Below are 20,262 nucleotides of genomic sequence, written 5' to 3' on the forward strand. Positions count from 1 at the left end.
TTATGCATACAATTTTCCCTCGCCTCATTTCGGGGAAAGCAGTCACCCGTTCCCTTAGTTCCCAGGACGAGAAAAAAAAAACCACAAGGCATTCCATGTCAGGCGTTTGTTTCCTCCTCACCCAATCAGGGAATGACGATCGGCTGGTGGCGCTCGTTTCTGGCGCGCATAGCTTTAATGAAACGCTTTACCGCGGGTGTTGGAAAATGATAGAGCCGGAGTTGATCAGATTGGAACTTTCTTTGTTCGACCGAGTCGGGTTGGTTCTTTTTTGTTGTTGCTGATTGCTATTATAATGGCGAGTAAAAAAAAAAAGTTGCGCACCACCAAATAAAAACCCACAAGCTTGGGACGATTAATCCTTCCCACCGAGCGATGAAACGCAAAAAAGTGGGTATGAAAATAGCGACAGATTTTTAAATTTCCTATCATCTTTCGCGAATCTTCTATCGCTTCGCATCCTTTTACACTCTACGATTTTGTATCTCCAGAAAAACCAGCTCGAGAAAAATGGAAACAGTGGTGTTAAGTTCCACTGCTTTTTTTCCTCCTCAAATCACGCCCGCTGACGGTTTGTGGTGGATTGTAAGGCGACCCTCGGTGAAACATTTTGGTCCGTTGTGGTGGTTTCTGCTAAACCATCGCGCACCGCGTGTACCTTTGGTGAGTAAGATTTATACTGTCGTATATCATCATTATGGGCGAATTTGTCATCGGGTGGAAAATGAAAAAGAAAGCAAACGAAAAGGGGTAAACAGAAACCACAACGCAAGCCGTGGTCTTGGTCACAAACCGCTTACATTGTGGTTGCTTAGGCCAGCCTTATGTTTCTACCAGCAGAGAACATATTAGGATTCTTCGGTTTAGGAAGCAAGAACAAAACGATTAAACATTACGTACCGGGGGTCAAGTTTTTGGGGCTTCAAAGGCCTTCTTTACATTCTTGTAGCTACCATGAGATTTTGTGTCGGATGGTGAGAAATGGTATCTTTATGATTCGCAAATGAGATTTGTGTTTTTTGGCCAAATGGTCGATATACAAGGTTTTTGAGCTGATATTACAAAAATAATGGGTTCGGTTGATTTTATCACAACGCTATCACAATTACGACAGCATTTTCGCTCGATACTCAGTGGTGGAGTTAGCCTCAGTGGTGGAGTTAGCCTAAGCGGAGTGGAAAATGGGGCCATAAATCATTATGAATGTAAGTTCGGTAAGTTTCCAATTTTTGCTAAACATGTGAAGCCATTTAATCGGATAAATAACTAACTTTCCATACACTTACTATTTTAATTATCTTTGAACATTGATCTAAACAAAACAAAAGCTGCAGAGAAACTGAGACCAAAATGCGCGAACCAAATACGCATCCAACGGTATGCTGCACGCCTTGATCGTATCAAAAGAGAGCTAGTATATCGTCGATCGCCGACCTTTGCGCGTGGAATAACTGGGCGAGAGTGGAGGAAGTAAGGTGAGATTTTCCACAGAAGGATGCGCGGCCCAAAGACGCATAAAACAGTATGCGAAACACCCCGTTCGGAATAAAAACGAGCGAGTTATTGCCGATTTTCTGCAGGAGACCGCTTTTTCGTGGAATAACTTGGTGGTGGGTCGAGGAATCGGAGTAAATTGTTTTACAAAAAGAGGCGCGACTTAACTGTTCGATTTATCGTTGATTTTCCACAAGTTTTAGGCTAATGTAGCTGCAAAAACTTCCGGAAAATTCCGCCAGCATAATACCCGTGGAACTCAGTCATTCCTGGTCCGATTGGGGCGAGTTGTTCCACAAAAACCCTTCTTCGTAGTTTTTCTGCAATAAATAGATGGAGGGTGGAGGGACCGGGATGAGAAAATAGACAGAAAGATACGCAGTCTAAACACGCCTCCAACGGATGCGATGGAACCGATGAGAAACTCCTAGATCGAACTGAATTACCGCCGGTTTTCCACGGGAATGCTGCTATCAGAATTAACCTGTGGAAAATCGGTGAAAACTCGCTCAGTTTTGGTCCGATTGGAGTTTTTTGCGGATCCGTCTTTAAGTCGCGCATCTTTCTGCCGAACACCTTACCACGATTATTCCACCCTCCGCCCAGTTTTTCCACGAAAAAGAGTTTTTCTGCAAATAACTCGCTTATTTTTGGTCCGATCAAGATCATTCCACACATCGGTCTTATACAAAAATATTCTTATATTTTTCTCTTGGGTGGAAGAGCATTTTATACTGCTAAACAAAATGCAAATTATAATGAAAAAATGTTTTCTTATTATTCTTTTTTTTAATTGATAAATCCAATCTGCAATAATTCTTTTCTTTGTTTATACATCATAGCATACCTTTATGAATAGAAAAAAAGATAGTTATCATAGTAAAGACGACGATTCTAGAATTTGGTAAATCACCAAATTAGATTAAGTGTTAAGTCTCGGCACCTTAATCCTATCCTTTCTTGAGCTGGTTATGTACAAAGTTCTCGAGGCATTTCCTCCATGTTTTTGTTACTGCTCTGGAGGAGGAAATTGTGACCGCATGCATCACCAATTTTTTAGTTAAGTCTACAGTAAAAAAATCGACTACTAATGCAGTAACGATGGGTCTGAGATGCATTTGTCACTTCTCGAGTGGAAACTTGATATCTTGGATATCGAATGCTAGATCTGTGATCAAGGATCCTAAATCAATGATCTGGAATCGAAGCGCAGGAATCTCGTAAATCAAGAACCCTGCATCTGACATGAGACTCGAGAGAGAGAGAGAGAGAGAGAGAGAGAGAGAGAGATAGAGAGAGAAAAGATCCCTATGTTGATCTAGTACTCGTGATCCGTTAGCAGCTGTCCTTACACGGAGGATCTCTGATGATTTGCTTGTGCCATTTTTTCAACGGTTTGTAGGATGTTTTAAGCTCTTTTTTACAAACATGCTTGAAACTCCCCTGTATCCTGCCCCATGGCCACAACTTTTCAGGATTTGACCATCGGGTTGTTGGCTTGTTAGGGCTCTTCAGATTTTATCCCTCATTATTTTTTGTTTTCTACACCACCGGTAAGGTGGTGGGCTCTAAACATCAAAAAACCTATAAGCTTGACAAACAGAGGACGCCTCCTCTGTGATTGAGGCTTCCTCTGCGCTTGACAGAAGTTTACGTCTTCCTACGTCCTCATTCGCAGACAGGCTACGTTGCGAGGAAGCCTGCTCCACAACCTCTGGAATGGATGATCCTTGTCATCGCTGCCATGTTATCGTTCATATGTGTCATTAGGAAATTTTCCCGCGTGTTCTTAGTTAACTTTTTTGCATGTTAACGGTACACTGCCAAGATAAAAAAATACTGTTTTGTGTTGAATGCAATGAGAAGAATAAGATACTTGAAAATCAATCCAATCGAAGCGGTACTGAACTGTTTATGGCCATTAAAATTTTAAAATAATATAACAATGCTCTCATTATAAATACTCTCCGTTTGGTTGTATAAAACTTCTGGAAATGTTAACATTAAAACACGATTACTATGAATGAATATCAGTAAAACCAGAGGGATTCATAACGCGCACCAACTCTCAGGGCGCGTTTCAGCCGGCGACCCTTTTAACAGACGGCATTACCAGATTGACAAGAAAACTTTCCTACAGATGTTCCCCCCTGTGTGCGTTGAACGTTAGACGGATTACAATAATCCTTCCTTCGTTCGACGGATTCCCCCTCGGACCGCTTCGTCATCTTCACCACCATACTTTGCCATTCACAGGCATCTTTATCATCTCCATCTCCAGCCAACTATTCTCCATTAGTCCAGCAGCGTTCCCGTTCGATGTCCATTCTGACGCGGTTTCGAGCAAAAACCGAACCGAAGTGCACGCAATGGTACAATTTCATTACTACGCACGAACAATCGCAAAGCTCCATTTCGGGATAATCCGCTCGTAACGAGAATGAAGCCTATCTGCGAAAAAACACAAGGACACAGACACACTCACACAAATGTTCGCTTAACGAAGGAACGCAAAACTTTTATAACATTTCTGCCTCTGTTCACAATAAAACACACCGCACCGAGTGGCAACAACAAGGAAGGAAGGAAATGAGGAAAATTTCACACAAACATCCACACAAAACCTAGTAGTGGGGCAAGTTTTCGTCTTCTCGTGCAATGTTTTTACGGTTTCTTTCTACGGTTGTATGTTCGTATGTGCGTATTTTTTTTTTCGCTTTGTGTGCGTTCATCTGCTCTATTTCTACCTTTTCCCACCGCTGCAGGAAGCTTTGTACGCCCTACCAAAAGGACATGTTTGTCCCGATGCTACCGGAAAAATGGTCCGGATCTCAGCCCCAAGTGCCAAGTGGCCGAACAAAGTTGTAGGTTGTTGTAGGTAGGTTTTGTTTGCGTGTTTTCTTTTCCACCCGAAACAGTGGATGCTGTGAGTTACTTGTGAACTGCCCGCTTTTGCGTTTTGGTTCGTGTGTGCGTCCACCGTTTGTAGCACTATAAAAGTGTCATAAAAACGGGCCCACCGAAGGGTAAGGGTTTTGCGAGTCCATAAACCTCCGGCTGTCTTCTCCGTTCGGCGTTGCGTTTTGCATCGACACTTTAGTGCCAATCAGTCGTATTTGTTCCGTACGGGGAGGATGTCGACAGTGGTGGCGGTTGTAAATATTGCCAAAGAAGGTTGTTACGAACGACAGGTGTTGGTTGTTAGTTGGAAAGTAAACATGGTAAATTTAGTGTGAAAACAGATTGAGGTACAGAAGAACGTAAAATGGATGAAGACATTCATAAGGAGAGTAAAGAGAAGGCAGAGTAAATAAAGTAAAAAAAACCTTGTTAAAGTTGGTAAGTTAGTTTAAAGAATATTGTGCTTAATTTTAGTATAAAATCAAGGAAATGTTATATAATATTTAGGTTCGTAAAACAAATTAAAACAACTGAAAATATTAAGAGAAATACAATTTGTTAATACTTCAATGTCACGAAAATTAAAAAAAAATTACTTAAACTAGAAACCTAGTGAAAAATAATGTAAAAAAAGAAAATATTTAAAAAGGAAAAACTACCAAACGTTTAAAAATAGATAGAAATAGCTTAAAAGTACTAGCTCTACCAGAAAACAAAAATGAAGCACATATTTTACTAAAAAATGTGAAAAAAATTGAATATAAAAGTATGTGTTAAATAAATGTTGATAAAAAATAAATGTAAAACAATACATTAATATTACTCTTTTAGAGTAAGATCGACGGGAAAACATTACAAAAAACCAAGTTAAAGCAGTAAATGCTTAAAACGAAAAAAATTTAATTCTTACTAATCCAAACAATAGCAGAATGTTAATAGATAGAATGGGGTAAGAAGAAGCTTAACTCTAAATAGGATAATAGGAGCTATATGAATATAATTTAAGACTCTAAAAAAATAGGAAAATAAACAAAACAGTACAAATATTAACATAACATTCATTCCGTAAAATATTTGTAAGTAAAATTAATATAGTTCACATAACTATACCACAAAAGAAGATCTTTGGTGTATACAAAAATCTTCAAGTCTTGGTAAAATGCTTGTGTGTATCGGTTTTCTCAGTTGATTAACTTACCATGTTAAGTCTACTGCTACACCTTTTCAGTGTCCCGAAAGATACCCAGAGAATGGTCAACATATATTTCGCGCCATGTGGTGCCTTTGATTTGATAGCCACCCCACGCCGACCATCAACTAAGACAACGAAAAGGGATAAAGACAAGACAAAAAAAAAGGAATCATCATCTGGTGTGGAAAATCATCTCCACACGTGAAACCAGACACCTCTTGGCAGAGATACGTCCGTCACGGTCGGCTATCGTCACGCCACCCAGCACGAACCATCGCTTCCACCACATTTAATGGTTCATTTGGCCAGTGGGAGTCGATCCACCGTGGCAGGGGAGTCCGAGCAAACGGGTGAAAGCGAGTGAAAGTGAATGATGGCAGTTCGTTATCGGTTGGTGCCACGGGTACGGGGTGCAAAACTTCAGCGACCAAACAGTCATTAAGCGCACCAACCAGAGACACTCTGTTTCCGACGCAGACGGAGCAGAAGGAGCTGTAACCTTTACGCTAGTAAGAAGTCTCACTTAAGGCAACTACTACCCCGATGGAGTTGAGGGACAGAGTTCCGGCTGTCACCGTTGGTTCTTCCATCGGGCGAAAGGTGGCGTGGACTAACATGTTCCTCTTCTTACGCACTTCTTCGCCATGGGAGGTGCCTTACGGTGACCATATTTTGTGGTTTTGGCTAAAGTAAATGAGGTGTGACTTTGATGTGATGAAGATTAATCGTAAGGAACCATTTAGGGAAGGACCGGGTCCACGATGTGGACACACACACACACTCTCTGCCCTGTACGGAGAATTTTGATTACCGACTAGGACGCTGCAAGTTGAAATCACTCACTCGCACGGCCACGCATCTGTGGAAGCTGTTGAACACAGTTGCCGGCCACAGAATGGCGTTCCGTTTCGGTTGGTGGCGTTTGGCGTGCGTCAGCCAAATCATCCGGTTTCGCATGATAAAACAATTCTTTCGGAGACACCGGGTGGTGCTGCACCGTGAGCGATAAAACTACATTCTTTTCCACGTTGATGCGGGAAATGGAAAACGAGCAGTCAGCCGGAAATTGAATGGATGCCATAAACTTTGGTTCATGACTTTAAGCAGCACTCACATGGAACGTTATATTTGTTTTTTTTTTGTAGCTTTGGAGAATATTTTCAGCTTCGGGAAGGTTTTGCTCTGGTATTAAAAGCAATAAAAACATTAAATAAATCTAATTCCTAACAATGTTGCTTGGTCGTCGTGTGCATTTAGTTTCATTTCAACAATATTGGTGCGTCTCAAAAGCCATGTTCCGAAATCTTTTAGATTTCCCGCTTCAAGCAAATCGGTTGTTTATCTGCTTCTCAGGAAAACAGATATTACAAGCGGTATCCACCACGGCCCCGACCGATCTTCATCAAACAAGCATCAATATTCCGAAAACATAAAACGACTGCATAAATCATCGTCGTTTGGCCCTGTCCTCACACGGGCAACGTGGAATGCTCCTCCCCGAGCTGACGCTGCCTTGACATCTGTCAAAGCGGATAGGACAATCTTTCTTCGGCAAACGCAACCCGCATGTCATCGCACGGAGGTACACATCGGGGGGAGGTCGGGGATCGCTAGCAAGTCTCTGTTTGATTTGAGTATTATTAATTTCCCATCATAATGTCCCGAAGGTAGCACGAGGATTTTCGGTCCGGGTTTGCCTCGCAGATGCGGTGGGCCCGGCGCAAGTGGAGACGTCACGATGCGAAGAGATTACAATTTGTTTCGTTGGAATTTTTGCCAAATTTCCCTGGAGCCATATCCGCTGTCCGGACGAGCGCACTCGGATGGCATAAGCTTGCCGAACCGTCAAGCTACTAAGTCATCTTTCTGCCAGCTCAAGAAGAAGCTGTGCTGTGGGTTGGAAAGAATAGTAGCAAATCTTGGTCCGCGTACGTGAAGAAGCGTTCTGGGGGTAGCACGGGTGCGAGAAATATCGAGTGGAACTCCCCGAGGCTATACTTTGGCAAGTTAGTTGTGTTCCAGAAATATTCCACAGACGTGCCTGCGAGCCAAGTTGTTGAGTCGAGCAGCCGGTTTACGAATTGTTCTTACTGAGTGGACGTCACCACAAGAGCTACCCAAAAAAAAGGCGCGCGCTGGTCGGGCATTGTCCTCTGCGGTTGCCGGGTTCGTTCATGAATTCTGAAGTTCAAGTCGCATTCGGATGACATACTTTCGTACCACGACCTCACGTTTCTTGCGTTGAGCGTTGAAGTACACGGCGGAACGAAAATGGTGTACTCGTCGACAGCGTTGTTTCCGGTCGTCGTGAGCTACATGAATATTAGAGTTTTGGGCGAGAAGAAAATATTACTACAATGAGGGAGAAGAACATTTTGACTATTCAAAGTACGTCGTTTGTAGTGAAACTGCCCACTGTAAAAATAGGTCCCACGAGCACTTGTCGCCATCATAACGATTCGCGTTTTCACGATTGGAAAGAAAAGATAGCTAAGAAAAACTTATCAGCATAGTTCGAAGAAACTCCTATTACTACAGCGCGAGCACGAACTGAGAGTCATGGAAAACAGGAAGGAAACAGGATACTTGTAGCGTTTGCAGCACACGTCCCTACAGCTGTGGCAAGGGCGAGATGGCCCAGAAATGTCATTAAAATCACGTTTCTCGTACAAATTTCCCAAACCGCCAAGTGTCGCATACGCGTTGAACGGTCTAGGTAGAAGGGGGAGAGAAAATATAGAAACCGGAAGCTGCCCGGTCGTTTCCTTCAGCCCTTCGGTGAAGCATCCGTTACACTACGGGCGCTTGGTGAAGCTGTTAACAAATGGTGAATGGTTTTAACACGTTCGTTAGTGAATAGATATTGCTTCCCTTCGAGACGTTGGTGGACGAATGTAAAACGACATCCTTCATCGCGTTCTTTTGGGTGGGGGAAGTTGCCGTAACTAAATCATTCTCATTTTAGCCCCTCAAATTAGGCTGAAACACTATAGCTGCCTAAACGTCAGAGCTGTCAAACAATGGCAAACGATCTCCTATCGTGCCGGCCATGCATTACGATAAACCGCATTAAACTTTACCACCTTATCTATCTGCCATCATCTCGGAAAGTGCGACCGCGCTCGTGTGGCAAAGATAGCAAATATTTGCCAAAAGCACTTTATCGTGGGCAAACCCCTTTGTGGGTGATTTTCGAATTTGATGCATGAGGGTCACCGGTTGCGACAGTCGAAGAAAGACGCTCAACGATGGGTACGCCTGGCCACAGGGCTGTGCGCTACATATCGAAGAGCAATCATTGAATGAAATTTACTTTCATGGCCAGAGCGGGTGTTCGAATCGAGCGAATCAAAGTTAAGCAATGCGGAACGTACGTGACTAACATAATGTACTGCTTGTGTAGCGTTGCTTCGAACTGCGTACGAACAGGTTATGTTTTTTGAGTAAAACATTTCAATTTTTCGAGATTTGTATGAGTTGAATATTATGCCTTGGTCCGATTCTATTGCTGTGTCCGGTTTTGGTGTTGAAATACTGTAAATAAGGCACAAAAAAGCGGCCTGACAGGCACAAAAAAGAATAGCTATGTACATGTAAAAACATTTTTAAACATGTCTGTACATTCCAGGATCAGATTAGCGCCGAATTTAAGTATGATCGGCAAGTTCTATCCCGTAGAAGCACCAGCGACTTCGCTATTCTCAAGGCAGAACCCGTCAAACACACTATGGCCACACTGTTGATCTTGAACGTGCGACCGGGTTCCTTAAACGAGGCAACTAGCGAGGCCCTTGGTAGGTTATAGACGATGCTCATACTTGCTTCATAATTTGAGTGTCAAAGTAATAAAAATGACCGCCATTGAATGTATCCTTAAAGCGTCTCTAGGCTACTTGAAGAAGTAACAGCACGGTTTCATGCCTAAACGTTCCACCTCTACAAATTTAGTACGATTTGTCACTGAGTGTGTGAACTGCATGGACCAGGGTTTTCAAGTCGATGGCACATACACCGATCTAAGAGCCGCCTTCGATAGCATATCGCACTTTATACTAATGAATAAACTCCAAAGGCTGGGCCTCTCTGCATCAATCCTAGCTTGGCTGAACTCCTACATCCGTAACCGAACGTATCGGGTGAAATTTCGGAATCACACCTCTCGCCCTTTCATAAGCACCTCAGGAGTTCCTCAGGGCAGTAATCTGGGACCATTGCTGTTTATTTTATACATAAACGACGTATGCTCTCTTCTACCTGACAATTGCTATTTGCTATACGCCGACGATGTCAAACTGTTTATGCCCGTAAAATCGACCAAAGATTGTGCTAATCTACCGCAAGCTGACTCGGTGTTCAAAAACTGGTGCGTCCTCAACTGTTTGTCTCTATGTACCGAAAAGTGTTTCGTTTTGTCACTTACGCGTGCGAAATCAATAGTTAATTATGATTATTATATAAACGGCGTATGCTTTACAAGAACTCGCGCATTTGTGCGCGACCTAGGTGTTTTACTTGACCAAAAATTGTCCCTCGGACCTCATTACGACAACGTTATCAATCGCGCCAATAGAACTCTAGGATTAATATTCAAACTGACTCGTGACTTTGACGACTCTCGGTGTTTAAAAGCTATGTATTAGCTCGCTGGTTAGATCGCTCCTGGAATACTGTTCACCTGTGTGCTGTCCATACACTAACGAATGGATAAACGGATTTGAGGCTGTCCAAAGAAAGTTTTCACGTTTCGCGATCCGTAAGTTAGGATGGGTTGATAGTTTCTCCCTCCCATCATACACTGAGCGTTGTCAACTGTTAGGCCTCGAGTCTCTGGAACATCGACGGTATTTGCATCAAGCCACATTCATAGCAGAACTTCTTTTAGGAACTATCGACGATCCCTATTTATTAGATGAACTTAGATTTAATGCCCCAGAATATCCACCAGATATCACCTAATGTTACTTGTTACGCGCTCACGCACGGAGTATGGAGATAATACTGCCCTGAAATTCATGATACGCCGATTCAATACGCATTCGCGCATGTTTGATTTTAATATGCCTCTTTCCACGTTTAAAAATCTATTACGCATCCGTCTTACTACGAACTAATGATTGGTACATGACATGTTTTAATTTATAAGTATTGTAAAACTGTAATCCTCCTGCTTCGTCAAGCCGTAAACTGCGGACGATCAATAAACAACAATAATAACAATAATAATAATTGTTGAGCTGGAAGGAAGTGGCAGTGAGGGTGAGGATTAATCATTGTAAGACTAAAGGGGTTCCCTAGTGGGCGAGGTCCTCCAGGCAGTCGAGACCCCCTTGGCGGGCGTCAACTCCACCCAGAATTAAAAACTTATTTTAACGTTTGAGCGGTCTATTTTTTGTCGTTTTCATTGACGGAACGAACAAACTCGGAATCCAAAAGTAACATTCGTTTATCGGTGTTGTAGAGCGATACAAATATACCATTACAAACATAAAGGAAAGGAATTTATCACTAAACACTAAAATGACTCTAAATTACGAGTTGAAAACCTTTTTTTGGTGTCCAGCATTTTAATTCGAGAGCATATCTTTATAGAAATTTATTTATGTCAACTCGATTTTTTGATAGAAAAATTTTAGCATAAATTAAGCACTTAACGCTAATTATGGGTGGAAAATAGAATTTAAAAATTAAATTCAATTAAACCTTACAATAAATTGTAAGATTACAGACACACACCACTACCTTACAAACCAAGATTGACGTCACAGCACTAGTGCTTGTAATTGGAAAGTGATTCTCAATGGAGATTCGAAATTGGGTTTCAAATCTCAGAATCCAAACTTAAATTCACCGTGTTATATCACGGTTTCGCCATATCTGTAACTAACATTACTAACAACAAAGTGCATTGATTTTGAGCATTCTGTTAATTTTATTGATACAAACCGCTACTAAATTTGAATATTGGCAAACAATTATGTTGAAACCCCATGATTATAAATAATAACATAGAGAATTGTCACAATAATAGTAATCCGAAATATACATTACTAAAAAGAATTGAAAACCTACACACGGGTGTGTCAAATTGCATTTTCCTTCCCTCGTTCGCAAATAGATGAAGCAATTAAAAGAATCATTTCAAATAAAAGATTCCATCCGCTTCCCGGGTCACTATCGTCGTCGTCAGGTTTTGTCGTCCGGTTGGTCAATGGCAAAGTGTGATGCTGCTAACTTTTATTTCACTTTCCCGGAACGATCCGTGTCCTGGACAGCCTTCTCCGGCCGTTGGATGGAACATGAGAGCGTAAAGCAATTTTCCACTGAGAAGATCTTCTTGAAATTGTGTGTAACGTACACTTCGGTACATGGGTTGGAAAAACAAGCATCTCGCAATGTAAAATTTCCCCAACAACAGCTCAGGATCAGATTGTAACGTTCACAATCGTCATCATCGAATCGGTGTGCTGTGGTCCACGGGCCAATCTGTTCAAGCTCTTTCGATCCCAAAAAAGAGGTGTGCGGGTACGGGAAGCGTTATATTTCAACCTTTCGAATCCCATTCCCATTCCCTTCAGTTTCGGGAACCAAACAAACCCCCCCCCACCCCCCACATGAAAAAACCTGACCCCGGCTGAGGGTAGCAAAGTAAAAAGGCAGAGGCTTAACGCTAAAAGCAATTTCCGGTAGAAATATCCATTCCGGGCGTTTTTGGCGAACGGTTCGTGGGGCTTGTTTTGTGTAAAACTTCAAACCACAAACCGGACCGACTTACTGCGCCGACCTAAGGGCACGCCAGGGAGAAGAAATTTCTTCCTGTTTTCTGGCCATTGGATACACAGCATTTCACCACCATTTCACCAAACCACCCCCTGGGGTAACCGCCCATTCGCCGAAAAAAAAGGGTACGTGTATTTCGTTTCCTCCCAAAAATTGTGGAACGTTCACTTGCGCGATGCCTTCGTTTTTGTGTTTGGGTTTTTAGATGGTGCAAATAAACTTTTTTGTACCATGTTGAAACTGGGTATCGGATTTTCCACTAAAGTTCTATATCATCCATTTACCGGTCGAAAGCAATCGAGACCGTGCTGGGGTGGAACGGGAACATACACCCCTAAAAGTGTAACACTATTCTGACCACAAACAGGATCGTTTTATTTGGTCGAACGGATAGAAAACAGAATGGCATTTCGTTGTCGCACGAAGAAAATAGCACAGCGAGACAGAGAGAGAGAGAGAGAGAGCTTCAGCTCTGAGACATCATTACTGACATTTTCCCATTTTGCCATGTTCGGTGTTACTTTCCGGGTAAAATGAGGTACATTTGCAACCGTAACTATTTTGTAATGTGAATATAATTGCTGCCATTTTGCTTGTTTCTCTTTGCACCAAAGAAGTGGTTCGGTTTGCAATCGAAACGATTTTTGTTGTTGTTGGTCCATCCGATGCAAAATTCTTAATTGCTAAAGAACACAGTACCTTCAGTCCAGTTCGTACTACAGCGAGTCGTTTCTACTGCTTGGACTTCAGAATGAGATTAAAGTTTGCAAAAGCCAAGCTTCGCAAGACACAACGAACAGACCGCACTGAAATGCATTTCTTAGATTCAATAAAAAGAAAGAATAAAGAAAAGAAGATAGAAACAACCAAATCTTCCTTAACAAGCTCCGGAGCGTCGTTTGATTGCATTTGTATAACGAGTTCGCCAAGTTGGGAGCTTTGCCCGGCTTGTAGATCGTTCACCTGTACCAGGTAGGGCCAGTAGACAGGGACTAGGGGTAGACAGCAGACCCTTCTTGCAAAAGATAAATCGTAACTATAATAAAGCAAACTCGTTTCCGTTCGTTTGACGACGCGGATCCAATTCTTTCGCAAGCAGAACAAGTCGGGGAGAGAGAAAGGTCCTTTATCGTATTGGGTGACTACATTAGTTTGGTTTGTTTTTCAATAGGAAAAGGACGTTAGTTCCAAAGCTAGAGTTTATTCTTTACAAGGGTTTATATTGAAGTTGTGAACTTCATGATATTAAATAGGTTCGGCAAGATTTTCCCAAAGAATATTAAACATCCTGGTCACGGCACCATTATCCAATAGATACCAGTAAGGGGTCGAAGAGGTGGTTGCTGCTGTTCCCAAAATGCCAGAGATGTTTGTTTTTTAAACGATTGCCTTATTTATAATATTTTGGGAATGCTAGTCATGTAACTGACACTCAAGCGCAATTACATTTTCGATCTTGCTATTTGCAACTGACAACTCCACTGTTAGCCAACAGTTGGTTGGTTAAGAAGGCAATATCGATCATCTACCATACAAGAACTGGAAAACATTAAGTGATTAAAACGCAATTAAATAGAATTATCTGAACATCTGCTCCTTATAATCTTCAACACAAAGTCTTATCCTCTACTTTGTTAAGCTCTGATATTTTCTAAATACTATTCTGTAGAATGTCTATTAATAGTTATAAAACATTTCTACCCGTACAGTATACTTGTTGAAGAAAGGATAAAGTACGTAACTATTGTCCAACAAAATTCAATGGTTGAGATGAAAGATTTCATCCGTCCTTGTTGAAACTAGTAGTGGATCTAACGGTGGGTGGAGCTGCCTCGTATAAGCAGCTTCTTAGTATGAACTTCAAACTATCAAAAGCTGTATTAGAGCCCCTTATGTTAGTGCTAGAAGCTGCTTATTAGGGACAGGACCTTCCTACTTAAAGGCAAGGGCTCCAAAAGAGACGCTTCCTCTGGTTACACGATCATTTGTAAAGTTTTATTGGTAGCATTCCTTCAAAGAACCTCTCCCTCCGTCCAGCATTTTCTTCTTTGAGAAAAGGTGGTTCATTTCCAACATCCATTCTCACCTTCAAAGGACTTCAGCAGCAACTGGTTGAAACTAATCTGAAAGAGTTATTGAGCCATACTTTACCATCTTAGCCATGCAGGAAACCTCCAAACAAATTCTACAACCCAATTCTAAAATGTTTCTTATCACAGCTTGTTAGGGTGTTTCCGTTTCTTCTTATTTAAATTATACTTCTCAAGACATTTTCAAACAAGTGGAAAGTTTCAAAATTAAACGACGATCATTTAATTACTAACAGCGTGATAAAGAAGAAAAAAACTCAAACTATACGAACCAACTAAGATCAACAAAGTCATTTGTCAATATTGAAGAACAGTTGAACAGTTCGTTTCCTGCCAGGCCGTATAATCCATTATCGAAGGATGAAAAGTGTGCCTCCGCTTGATGCTTTGTTTACCCTGCTCGAGCTACGGTAGCAGGTGAATTCTCATTCCCATTTCGACTCCCAAAAATATTTCCCAAAGAAAAAGGCACTCCGGAGGCAAAGGAAAAAAAAAACGGTACAAAATTTGCATTCAGTATATCCGGGATGGGGCGGTGGCTCACTTTTGCTTCCGAACTCTTGTCAGGCGTTGGATAAGGCCCACTTTATAGTTCCAAATTGGTTATTTTATGATGTGTCAGCATTTGGCCTTTCTTCTCAACCACGAAAGCGAGAAGTGCTCTTTCGTTGTATTTTCTTTTCGTTTCGTTTCGTTTCGTTTTGTTCTTTGCTTGATGGTACGACGAGCATAAAGTTCCTTGCGGAGTTGCTTTTCATTTTAAAATTCGCTTCCATTCCAAAGGCATGGGATGATGTCGTTTCGGAGAGAGCGATCTTTCTGGGCTTGTTCTTCGGCTCCTGTACCAGTTCACAGGGGCGAGATGCTAACAGGTTCCTGAAATGCATCATGCCGTGTTTCAGCGGTCGTACCGCCCCTCCCCCCCCCCTCCCAACCACCTTCCCGGGGATGTTGGTGTTGGAAAAATCGTTGGAAAAACCGCAAGCGACTGGCAAGTTGGCTGCCAGGCACCCCACACGAGAGTGCAAAATTCCACTTCAAAAAGATAATTTATGGTAACAATATGGAAATTTAATTTTCGATAAGCATCATCACCTTTTCTTTGCGCACGACTCACACACATACACGTGCATATGTGGGTGTGTATGTGTGAACATGTGTGATATCATACAGAGAAAGGGAGATACGATGCACAAAGGGATTTTCAGTGGTAAATTCAAGTTGTGTGTTTTTTTTGGCTTTGCTTTTTCCTGCAGTCTCATCGTGGGTTGGCTTCTCGTTCAACACCCACACGTGGTATGTTGCCTGTTTTGTATAAGCTTCTCCATACTCTGGACCATACTAGATATTGGCAGGGCTCCGGAACACGTGGTAAGCGAGGCAGTGAAGAATTGGCCCATGGAGGTGAATGGTTCTTTATGTGAGCTGTGTATGAATGTGTAGATACATGCCTGTCTGCCTGTGTTTGTGCGTGGACGCATGGGAGCATGGATGGAGTAGCTTCTCCTTCTTTTTCGGGCGTCAGTTTCGGTCCCCGAAAAGTTGCTGAGGTACACGTGCAACACCAATACGCAAGCCCTGGACGGCAGCAAGGCACCAGCATCAGCATCCCAGCTGCAGCAGCGATAAACGCTGGATGATGATGAGGTACACGAAGCCCGGGATTTCGACTACGTCCCAGCGGGCAAGGGCGCCTGCGCATAAAACTTCTACCATTAGTAGAGAGAGAGAAAGAGAGAGAGAGAGAGAGAGAGAGAGAGAGAGAGAGAGAGAGAGAGAGAGAGAGAGAGAGGACCGGTCACGGAAAAACCTGGGACCCTTGGTCCATGTTGGCGCGTACGTTGGTTTTACTCCACCTGGCAAAAGGTTTCGAAGATAATTCCGAGTGCCCTTGTTTCACCTCCAGATCCTCACGGAATGTGTATGCTTGTGGGTGTGTGTAGTGCTGGATCGTAAAGAATTATAAAAAAAAACTCACAGATCAATTACAGCACCTCACGATCCTGAGGTGTGAGAAGGAGACACAATGTCGGCTAGTGTTTGCTAGAGATTATCTAACCGGTTCGGACTTTTATTGGAGCGGAACTCGGGCATTTTATTTACCGTTCGCGGCAACAGTGCCGAGACAGACCCGGGAGCAACAATGTTAGTACGATTTCTTGTTGAATGGCGATGGTCACATGACCCGTCACTGACAGTTTGCCGGTGGGTGTGCGTGTGTAAGGTGAATACTATCAGGTGTGGTACAATCATCCTCATAACCTAGCTTTTTGCTTACTTTTTTTTTTCACTAAAGAGATTTAGTGCTGGGAGAAGTGTTCTCCCTTTAACAAAGCCAGCAGCCCGGAACTGGTCGGCTTAAACTCTCGTAAATTAGTATGAACGTCCGGTACATAAAGTTATTATTTTAATTAAATTTAGAGACCTTTTCAAGTTCAGCTTTGTCCATTTGGCTTAGCATTTGTAATGCAAATTAAATAGTTCTACGACAACTCCAAAAACGTATAAAAACATTTACGATCGTTTAGGAACTCCTACATGTATGCAATAGTTTCTCAAATTATTTTTAAATCAGTAAAAATGGCTCAAATTTTTGGATACTTCTATACTTGGATACTGTAGATGTGAAATTTATGCATTAAAAATTTAAAAAAATTTTAATTTCCCATCTTTTCCGAATTTTCTTTAATTTTTCTTGAAAGTATAATAAAGTTTCGTAAATGTAAAATTAACTTAAATTTTCAAGTTCAAAGTTGTTTTCCAAATCATCAAAAATTTTGATAAAATGATACAGCAAAAGTTACTACTTTATCTAGCGGACTTCTTAACGTCTCTTAACCCCTAAATTTATGCAGCATTTTTTATATCCACGTGTTAGACGTGAACATCAAATATCTTAAATAGTATTTAAAAAGCCCTAAATGTAGTCCTCAATAGTAGTTAATTGGTCCTAAATATCAGTATTTTTTTCTTAAACAGCAATTTAGTCTACTCAACATTGGATTCCATCCAGGCTTTTGATGCGGAAATATGTGTTGAATTATTTTTTTTTCTTAAACAAATTTCTTCTATACGTAGTACACCATAATCGTTATAAAACAAAAAATAAAACACAGCTCCTCGCAATTGATTGTTAAAAATGAAACCACGCAAAACGCAAAATGTTCACAACCGAATTCCACCGCAATGTGTTATCAAATTCCCATTTTTATTACCGCTTTCATCACTCATCTGTCAAATAACGCTTCATTCTCGGGCAAAGTGACAGGAGTAATTTTGTTGCCAGTACACTGTACGAGACGTAGAAAGCCGTTGGTCGGGGTTTTCACAATCTAGTTTGACAGCATCGCACCACCAGAGTAAACGACCTCCGGCTGGGTGCAAAGCAAAAGTGTCACCAATTGTAACGCAAAGCATTCGGTAGGAAAATTGTGACAAAAGGAAAAGCAAACGAATTCTATTCAAGGCTAAAAATGCTGCGTTCAAGTCAGTTGACACGAATGACGACACGAATGTTGGTCAGATTTGCGTGTTGTTATGTTTCTTTTTCTCTTGTTGTTGTATCGACATATCCTTTTTCTCGGGTCTGCCATTCAGAAACACGGAATGGAAGCTTTGATGGGAGCTTTTGTGAAAAAGCTTTTGACTTTCATGACAACTACAACCGACTGACGGACGTTCTAGGTTGACGATTTTTCTCTGTTCGTTTCAATCAAATTAAATTCCTTTCAATCATTCTTTTTCTTTAACATGTTTTGTTTGCGCCTAAGAATGTGATTTTGTTTTCTTGGAAAGACTGAATGCAATACCTAACAATATACTGGTTCTATTTAAATCCAATTATGTTCTAATTTTTAAAATTGACGAAAGAAATGAATCCAAAGTAAATTTGCTAAATGGATTGCATTCCTTTACACTTTATATGAGTGATCTTGCATTACTTTCAATTAACAAACAACAAGCAAAAGCGCTGGAGTTATTCAATTGCATTAAGGTAATGTGCAAATAACATACCTCCCTGTCAACAATTCAACACAGAATAAAAGCATTACGTTTTATAATATTAAAAACACCTTTTAAATCGTAGCATAGCACTTCAATAATGAAACTGCTACTCGTTTGGAACATTCGAAACAAAGAAAGCAAAAATTCCTTCAAGAAGGAGATAAAATTCAACCTTCTTACTAATTCATTTTCCAGCTTCCAAAAACCATTCATCTTCATCAAATAAATCTTCATTCTTTTCTTCGCTAGGGCAGGTCCCCATCTAATCAGTGCTTTTCCCTTCTTCCGCTGAGTATTTATTTACCGCCACTTTAAAAAAAAAGTGAACCAAACACCGGAAAGAAACACTCCTAACAACCCCTTCCCAAAGCAAAACAAATAAAACCAAATCCCCGGAATGTATTTTCCTTTCTGCACATTTAATCTTTGCGTTTCACTTTTGAAACACTCCCGAGTCCCGTGGCGCCCTGGTGAAGGTGAGTAATGTTTGTGCCAGCGCAGCCGAGCGCAAATTGGATTCCGCGCCTTTCTTAAGACGTTATTCGTTTGCCCGATATTAGGACCCACCGGGGGCTAACAAAGATAGAACAAAAAGGCCTCACCGTGGTGAGATGAAAGTTATTTTTTTTTCCAGTCAGCTAAGCAATATTGAGCCGTGAAAACGTTTCTTCAATTTTCGATTCAATTCCCGCGTAACGCCAGACGAAAGTTTCTTCCCAAAGCAAGGCAGCAAACGGTTTATGGATCATTTTAGCATTGGTTTCGGCTGCTTTTAAGGCTCGTTTGTTCTGCTATATTTTGCCAGAAAACCCTTACCACGGATCGATCGATTTTCCGTGTGTTGAACGTGCTGATTCTTTTATCAATATATTCTCAGAAGAATTATTGCTTACCCTATTTGCTGTCCAGCCCAAGGATGGGGTTGGGAAAAAGACAGCTTGCTTGGAGGGTTTTTTTCCTTTTTCTATCGCTCCTAAGTTGTTGAATCCGGAAACTGGACGAGCTCGTTAGGCGAATGCCCGACTGGATCTGGGCAGTCGCGGCAGCTTGAGCATTCTAGTTAAAAGTATCGTGCTGGAAATAATCGTCCATTCTCTGCACGACCTCCTGCCCTCACCAAAACATATCGCACCAAGTTTTGTTGCTTCAGGCTACAGGTTTGAAAGGATTGAAAACGTGGAAAAAGCATCCCGGAGCAGGAGAATCTTTCTTCGCCGTTACACACAAAAGCTGCGTCATGTTGGTCGACTTTCTTAAGACGATCACGATCGGCTGGAGACTTTTGTCCAGTGGCAAGCCAACCAGCTCCGGCATCCAACACCCGGAATCGGATACAATGGCGCTAGGCGATGAAGATACACACCCCATTGTTGCTTCACTCGCTGGAAAAGCATCTTGGCAATTTTTCTTTTCTGTTTCCTTTTTCCTAGCATAATCTCTTCGGGGAATGCTGAGGGGGAAAATATGAAAACAAACCAACGAGCAAAGGCAGCATACCATCTCGTGGACCACGTCCCACACTGAAGAAGCCAATTCCTAGATGATTCGAAAAACACGATAAGTTTCAGTATGGTGCGCTTGGCTCATCCTTTCAAAACTCCTCTTCTAATCGATGTGGTATCGTTACGGTTGCTTTTTTCTTTCAAATACAATTGTCTTAGAACGTGTCAGTGGAAATATAAAACCTGTGTGAAAGTTATGAAGCCCATAAGCAATAAAAATGAGGCAAACGTTTAGGTATATTTATTGCACAGTACTGCTTACAACGAAGAATACGCAAAAAGGTACGACTTTCTTATTCTT

General features: G+C 41.6%; 2 protein-coding genes across 2 annotated transcripts in view; both read right to left on the reverse strand.

Annotated features, from left to right (window-relative positions):
* LOC126565809 (DNA ligase 1) overlaps positions 1-20,262 on the reverse strand; it is a 390,847-nt gene that overhangs the window by 271,061 nt on the left and 99,524 nt on the right. The gene's annotated exons all lie outside the window — the stretch shown is intronic.
* The window catches only part of LOC126564831 (SPRY domain-containing SOCS box protein 3), a 321,084-nt gene continuing 312,630 nt past the window's right edge, over positions 11,809-20,262 (reverse strand). Inside the window, exon 4 of the mRNA XM_050221949.1 lies at positions 11,809-11,818. The gene's annotated coding sequence lies outside the window, so the exon portion shown is untranslated. The remainder of the gene's footprint in view (positions 11,819-20,262) is intronic.

Source organism: Anopheles maculipalpis, chromosome 3RL (assembly GCF_943734695.1).
Source record: "Anopheles maculipalpis chromosome 3RL, idAnoMacuDA_375_x, whole genome shotgun sequence".
NCBI lineage: Eukaryota > Metazoa > Arthropoda > Insecta > Diptera > Culicidae > Anopheles > Anopheles maculipalpis.